At 36.6% G+C, this 8,816-nt stretch overlaps 1 long non-coding RNA gene across 1 annotated transcript; it reads left to right on the top strand.

Moving 5' to 3' along the window:
• The first annotated feature begins 5,395 nt into the window (after positions 1–5,395).
• On the top strand, positions 5,396–6,540 carry LOC138359918 (uncharacterized). The gene is made up of 3 exons (XR_011226142.1): positions 5,396–5,835; positions 5,969–6,097; positions 6,475–6,540. It is a non-coding gene; the product is annotated as an uncharacterized lncRNA (long non-coding RNA).
• Positions 6,541–8,816: the final 2,276 nt, after the last annotated feature.

Below are 8,816 nucleotides of genomic sequence, written 5' to 3'. Positions count from 1 at the left end.
CTCTCCCACACAATCATCATGTTTATCCTTCAAACGTAAAGTTAATTATTTAGCAATTGATGTGAAGATCACTATGGCAACTGTGGATGTCCAGTACTTATGATAAGTATTTCATCACGTCATGGAGGCCTCGTCGAGGACCGGGCCGCGGGGACGGTGATCCCCGAAATAATCGCAAGGTAACCTTGCTCAGCACTGCTGCTCCCGTCTCTCCTGTAGAGCTTACATGGGCAAAAAACAGGAATATTAATTATATGATCATAAGAATATAGGAAACAGCAGGAGGAGTACTAACCGATACGAGGCTGTTCCTTCTTATTCCCAGCCAAGCTCATATATATGTTTACCGTATGCTTGAAACATCACACGACTCCTCTGTTATTATGTTACCACATCGGATACCCGGCACAGTAGTGGAATTTATTCTATATCGCTGCAGTTTTGTTTTTGAGCTGCAGCGATATGGCATAAGTGTTTTTAGTTACATTGACGACTGCAGTGATATGGCATAGTGTTTTTAGTTACATTGACGACTGCAGTGATATGGCATAGTGTTTTTAGTTACATTGACGACTGCAGTGATATGGCATAGGGGTTTTTCGTTACCCCGGTGATGTTTAGTTCCCTGCCGGGCCTAGTCCAGGAAGTGTTTTAGTTTTTTTTCTTCTCATTTCTTAACTGCTTCCTTCCATTATTTATAATTTTGTACAATGGGAATATAAAGGTTCCCCTCTTCGTCCCTAGCATTTCGCTCAAGGGGATTAAACTGTAGGCTTCCGTCATACTCAAATTTCATCACTTCAGTGCCCCTGCACAGACATCGCTAATGGTCAATGACGTCAGTCAATCTTCATATTTCCTGTGTAAGTCCGTTTTATTAAATGGTATATTATCAATATTTATGTCAAGTGGTATTAAACTGTAGGCTCCCGTCATACTCAAATTTCGTTACCCCAGTGACCCTGCACAGACATTGCTAATTGCCAATGACGTCATTCAATCTTCATCATTCCTGCATGAGTACGTTTTCTGTCATAGTTTATTTATTCCCATTTTCAATATTTATGTTTAGGAGGGATTAAAAGGCAGCCTTCTGCCGAGTCCAATGTACAATGTCATCATCCATAATCTTCCCATAATAAGGTAGTTTTCCTTAATGAAGTATTTCCATACTGTTTCCCAAGTTCGAAGATCATTTTCTTGCTAAGATTGCATATTGAGCATAAGAAATGAGTTCAACCCTGTTACCGAACCAGTATTTACCCCAGGTCTTTTTCCTAACTCTAAAACTTATCCAATTTATACACATTGTTTCGTGTTCTGTCTCGTGTTGAAACTCTTAATAGCCTATTAATATCCCCCTTTGTCACATCCATTCACCCACTCACACACCTCTATCATCTCACTCCCTAATTCTTCGCCTTTCATGAGAAAGTAATTCAAGCTTTGTCAATCTTTCTTCAAGGATCATTTATCGGGCATAGGAAATAAAATGAAAATCCACTATCTCCCATTCATATGAAACAAAGGGGAGCAACACAGAGCATGAACTAACATGTATCTTAGCATTAGCCTCTGTTACCGAACCAGTATTTACCCAGGACTTTTTCCTAAATTTAAAACGTACCCAATTTATACCTATTGTTTTGTTTTCACTGTATCATATACCTAAACAAAATTCTCATTCAGTGTACATATAAATGAACTTTTTAGTCCCCGTGGTGAAGTGGTAAGACACTCGCCTGGCGTTCCACGAGCGCTTTGTCATGGGTTCGTATCCTGGCCGGGGAGAATTTATTGGACGCAAATCCTTAACTGTAGCCACTGTTTAACGCAACAGTAAAATGTGTACTTGGTTGTAACAACGATTCTTCGCGGCGGTGATCGTATTCCAGGGACCTGCCCGGAACGCTACGTGTACTAGTGGCTGTACAAGAATGTAGCAACTCTTGTATATATCTCAAAAAAAAAAAATACATTGAGGAAACGCTGCTTCGCATGTTTAAAATTGGCCTTCTGCAGTTACCTTCATTCTGATGTTCTCATGACGTCATCATCCCCAGTGCTGTTTGATCCACCAATAGGCTACATCGCTTTAGCCAACGTCACACTAGCGGTTCGAAGGAAGGTACTCTCCTCTCATTAGTACTTACTCTTAATCACTCTCAATAGCTTAACTTTACTCTGTAAGTGTCATCACAGGCTATGCTATAATGTCTTGTAACTACTCATATCTGGCTCATTGTATCATTGCTCATATTTTTCTCTTATTCAATTCATCAGCCCTACCAAACCAACCTAAGTTAGCCTTTAATAAGCAAATACATTCTATAGCAATAAGACCCGTTGCTTTAGCAAAGCATGAGGTCAAAAAAGCTGCCCCAGCATAGGAATAAAATATGGCCACCCATTAACAGATTGGTGTCATGGCACCCACAGCAACCTGACTATTCAACTACGAGGGATGTCACAAATATGCACAATGAGGCCTTGGCATGATATTTATCTAAGTAGTGTATTTAATGTTATTATTCATAAATGGCTAGACTATCCATCCCCACATAACCTAGCTGCATCAGAGGTGTAATAATATGCATGTTACTCATCTACAACTGTAATCATTCATTACGCAGTGTTAAGTTCAAAACTAAAATAGATGCCCAAATGTCGCACCACGATTTGAGCAGAATCGTACGTCTGGCAGGACAGCAGGTCAGTTGTCCTAATACCTATGTTCATAGGTTAGTCAGCTGTCCTCACAGCCAACAAATAGCTGCCCAGATGTCTCGTTGCAATTCATCCATCTAGCAACTCAGCTGAATCCTAGACAGTATATTCATAGGTTAGTTATTCCTAAACCTCGAAAATCCTAATCTTGCTACACAAATCAGCTGAATTGTTTCTAAACCAACAGTTACAAATACATACATACATACATAAATACATACATACATACATACATACATACATACATACATACATACATACATACATACATACATACATACATACATACATACATACATATAGACACATACTCCACAACCTATACATGCACAGAGAATAGCCTGTTTTTGCCACCATTGCACCATTAATCAGATGTAATTTATGCCATATGAAACCCTAAAATGTATTAGAATAAGATTTCAGTAATCCCACAGCTCATTCACATCAAGTAATCTTAATTATCTGTAATGTTAATTCATATTAATGCATACCAATCAGCAAGGTATTCATATTATTCCAGCAAGTTAAAAATATTATTAAATATTCATCTACATACTATTCAAATGGATATACCAGGGAGTATATGACCCATTGAAATAAATACATTAGTAATTATTCATAAAAAGCTAAGGTTGTGTTAAGGCGCTCAAAAATATATTAATTTAACATCATACACACAAAATGCAACACTTGTACTTTCACTAAAAATACATAAATTCAAAAACAGGCAGTATAAAACACACACACATACACATTTACACTCAATATAGCATTTAAGCACAAAGCAATTCCAAACAATATTCCATTTACACAGAAAATACATTTACATACCAGATATGACATTTATGCACAAAATATATTATTTGCACTCAAAATATTTCATTTACCCACAAAATATGCCATTCATACACAAAATATGTTATTTGTAAATAAACTATGACATTTACATACAAAATACATCAGTTGCGCACAAAATATACCATTTACACAAATATTGCATATACATTCAAAGTACAACATTTACACAAAGTATTGTATTTGCATATATATAATAAATTGCATATATATCCTCATACAAATCAAAAAGCGCTTTCACTAAAATTACACAATTCCATAAACATAATTTTCACAAAAATACCCACACATTTTCTCATAAACTCTTTCAACTCAAGATCTATTTTTCAGATAACATATAGAGAACTTACACAAATACACAATTCGCACAAAAAAATACAGTTCCCTAGTTCCACTTCAGCATATTAAAAAGACAACTAGCGTAAATACACTACTCGCACAAAACAATTGTAAAACATGGACAATTAATACACAAATTGTGTAACTAATACACATCTCTGCACAATTTATACCAGCAAACTTGCTATATAATTACACAACTTGCACAATGACAATCAATTCACAAAGGTATAAATAATCAATTCTTCCATATACAACTACACAACATTCGCAGTTAATACACAACTTGCACAATTATTATTCATCTATCATAATTATTACACAACTTGCACAAATACATATCCACTACAAATAAATACAATACATAATTAGCACAAATATGTAAATACACAACCAGCAAAAATACACAATTCTCACAAATACAGTTATGACATATACACAATTAATAAACAACTTGCACAAAAATATAATCAATACACAACTAGCCCAAATATGAAAACAACTACTCAATTCCACAAATACACATGCAAAAACATGTACGATTAATACACAACTTGCACACACAATAAACAGTTTGTGGAAATATAATCAATACATAATTGCAGTCATCATACAACGTATGCAAAATACATAACCTGCACAAATTAATACACAACTTTCACAAGTATAATAATGGTGCTATTCGTACAAATACAGTCACAGCCAAACAATACGCAATTTGCATGATATTTTTCTAGGTATATTTAGGACATTATTTATAATATGCTGAGTTTGACCAACTCCTCCAAAAGTCAGAATTTCACATGAATGAATGATACGTCTGACATCCTATGAGTTCAATATAAAAACACATACATTGTTCATTAATATTTCCACATTATTAGTGCTAGACTATTCATCTAACATATGTCCATTGTTTTAATGCGTTATTAATGCCCCCTTGTTAGATCCTCTTCAATCATGTCACCCATATTTATTTAGGTAAACCATCTAACAGACTTATTTGGTTCTAGCCTTAGTTATGTTAGGGCAGGTGGAGTTAGGTGAAGTCAGTAATTTCTATGATAATTTAAATAAATTTACTATATTCTATCAAAAATGCAACAAATTAGAATATGAATCCATCTGAAGGGGGCGATATCATTGTTTGGCCGAAAAAATTCGGCCAAACACGAAAAATTTATAAAAATACTACAACGTTCTGGCAACACCGTGGTGCAAACCGTTTAATGTTATGATAATAAATAACGTAATTAGAGTAAATTTTCCAGCCGCAATTGTCCGAAATCTGCTCCTCGCGCCTCGGGTGCGCCATAGGGTGATGCGTCATACGTTGTAAGCGTCTAGTATTTCGCAATAGAGTGGAAAATATCTTCTTATGCATATACAAATTATAAACACACTCGCTGGCAACTGTCTTTTGTGAGAGGGAGGGACTATAAGATTACTGGCTCAGTCACCCACTCAGTGTCTGTGTGGGCGGTCGTATGCCTGACGCGCTCTCACAGATCGCATTTTCTTGCATATACTGCACAATGGATATAGTATCGGACAAGAAGAAAGCTCTAAAGGCAAGAGCTCTACGCGTTAGCCAAGTAAAGAAGGAGCGTAAAGCCACACTGAGGCAAAACAAGAGTTCTCTTGAGTGAAGAGAGAGGGCAGCCTCCCGCCCCACAAACACTACCTCGCCTCACTCCCAGGCACCCACACCTCCTGTGGCACCTGCCACACCTCTGTGGCACCTGCCACACCTCCTGCTGCACCTGCCACACCACCTGTGGCACCTGCCACACCACCTGCGGCACCTGCCACACCACCTGCGGCACCTGCCACTCAAGATCTTAGACCTGCAACTCAAGACGTTCTCCCTCTTGATGTTGCAAGATGTTGCATATTTCAGACCAATTATATTAGGTTAGTATGTATTATTTTTTATATCTTGATACTACATCATAAATAATTGTAAATATAAAGCTGCTGTCTTTTTTTTTATTTTTTATTTTTTTTTTTATTTTTTTTTTAATAATTTTTTTTTTTTTTTTATCAGGCGATCTTCATGTAACTTACACACCTTACTGAAGGAATGCCAATCTACAAGGGTGGTAATTTTGATTGAAATTGTTCGTTCATCAACCTCAGCCAAAGGTGGCTGAACTTTGACTTTGATTTTTTACAGGTAACTAATTTGCAACTATATGGTTGAATAACTTTTTTTATTTATTATTCAATTTACATGGAACTTGCACATTATATGTAGAGTCTGTGCCTCTAAAAACCCAAGTTTTATTTCCCCTAAGATCATTTATTGATTTTATATATATTTATAAACATTATTTTGTTGCATAATTTTTTGGGTGAACTTTGAAAATTTGTATTATTGCACTAAATAGGTTTGGGATAATAATGCCACTAGACAACCTTTATTATATAGTATTGTGATAGCTGAGTATCATAGAAATAATTTCAGTTGATATTTGTATTTGTTATATCAACTTTAAAACATGTAAAAAAATGGTTAAAAAAAGTTTTTTTTTTTTCTCCCTCTCTATTTAGGTCGCGATGCTGAAACTTGGACCACTTGCAGCCCTCTTCACGTGTAACACGTCAATAAATTTTCATTGCACTAGAACAACTTTTATGAACCCTATCTAACGCCCCCCTTAATCCATAAAAAAATTATACTTATGCTACACAAATTTTACCAAAATTCCACCAAGCAAAAGCTAAACTAACTAAATATGAGCATCTCATATCCTCGCATATACGACTATGTCAACTCTGTCCATACATTACATAGGTTAGCTATAGCTCGAACACCCAAATAGGTAAATTTACACTATTTTATGAACATGCTAGCTCATTACCCCTAAGATATTATATATCATACCCTCTACAACCTCACCTAACATATCCAAAGCTAGATTTGATTAAAGTTGGCTAAATTTAAGCTCTTCCCACCTAAATTCAACCTAATTTAAGACAATTTCTACCAAATATACCCAAAATGTTTTGTATCATAGCACAGCCAAAGCCCATTTTATCCAAGTTTTACCTATTCCATCTAAAGTTCCAATATCCAGCATGCAGTCTTGGCACAACATCCCTCATTCCCAAGACCATTTCAACGACCTAGTGCTCTGGTCGTCCAACTATTTCCAATTTCCAGATGTATTTTCTATCATCAATTCTACCAAACCAGACCTAACCTAACCTATCCTAACACGACATTCGCTAAATTCATCCAAATTATCCCAATTTGTAACAATTCCAGTAAATTTATCCTAATTATATCAAACCAAAACCCCAAATTCTACTAAATGTACCTATACGTATCACATCCAGAGCACGAGTTAACTGTTAGAGCTGATAATGTCTACTTCTAATATCCATTCCACCATGGATTACAGCTAATTTTGCTAATATATTATTATTAGAAGTGTGTTGTTACTACGTATTGAACTTATATTACCACAATTCATCCACCTTGGACCTAATCCCTGATACGACATATACTAAGAAAAGTGTTAATTTCATAAGTAAACCTAAATGCCCGTGCCTAACCTGCAGGAGTCTTAGAGCTTTGTTGAATATTAAATCTATAATCATAGAAAAGTGAAGTTTTTGAAATGAACCTAACCACACTGTGCCTAACCTACTAGGTTGTTTGTTGCACATTGTGTCCATATTCAAAGAACGTGATGTTTTTGAATATGAACCTAATTACCAATAGCTTGGATTTATGTTCAATATTGTTGGGTAAGTGTTTTGTGTTTTCACATCAAATCAGCCACCCTGCACCTAACCTCCTTTACCTAACTTCAAATGTATCATATATTTTTCGGGGTGGGGGGGGGGGTTGGAGGTAAGTATTTCTTATGCATCAACCCAACCGCCCTGGACCTAACCTCTGATACATGGATCTTGGCTCAATATTGCATCATATTCTTAGCCATGTTTTTTTCATCAATACAACCATCTCCAACCTAACCTCTATTACCTGTGGGTTAATGGAAAATGTGATAATAATGGAAATTGTCTCTACATCAGTTCAACTTAACCATCCTTAACCTAACCTTATACACATGGATCTGAACTCCATTTTACAACATATTTTTCAGAAAAAGATATGACGCACTAAAACTATACAATTACCATAACCCAATTTTCCTTATCCAAACCTAAACCTAGGGATTTTCAAAGATTTTGATTTTGTTTTTCATTTAATTATTTTGTGTGAACTGCATAGGAATTGAGCTGTGTTGTTTACCATACCGTTCATTTCGTGAGTATAGTTTATTTTTTTATTTTTTCATATTTTCATTTAATTTTTAACTGTTTTTCTTATATTTCAGTGATGGGAACATCAGATCACTTGATGTTCCCAATTTTCTGATGGGAACATACGACCATTTGGGAAGACATCGGACAAGGGAGTGGGAAATGGTGGGGATGACGAAGGGATGGAAGTGAGAGATGGTGGGAAAAATGAGGGGGACAAGGGAGGGGGTAATGGTGGGGGGAAGGACGAGGGGACAGGGGGAGTTTGGGATTGTGGGGACGAGGGGATTGGAGGAATGGAGAATGATGGGGAGGACAAAGGGACAGGGAAGTGGGGCATGGTGGGGAAGGAAGAGGTGATGCTTTAGTCGGGAATGGTGGGTAGGATGAGGGGACGGTGGAGTGGGGAATTGTTGGGAGGCCGAGGAGACGAGAGAGGGGGGAATGGTGGGGAGGACTGAAGGACAGGGAAGGTTGCTATGGCTTAGTAACGCACATGCGTTGCTGAGCCACAGCAACGCATGGCCGAGGTATTGCTAGTTACTAATGTATTTATTTCAATGGGTCATATACTCCCTGGTTTATCCATTTGAACAGTATGTAGATGGATATTTAAT

The sequence above is a fragment of the Procambarus clarkii genome, chromosome 94, assembly GCF_040958095.1.
Source record: "Procambarus clarkii isolate CNS0578487 chromosome 94, FALCON_Pclarkii_2.0, whole genome shotgun sequence".
NCBI classification, from domain to species: Eukaryota; Metazoa; Arthropoda; class Malacostraca; order Decapoda; family Cambaridae; genus Procambarus; species Procambarus clarkii.
This window is presented reverse-complemented; position numbering and strand designations above follow the sequence as displayed.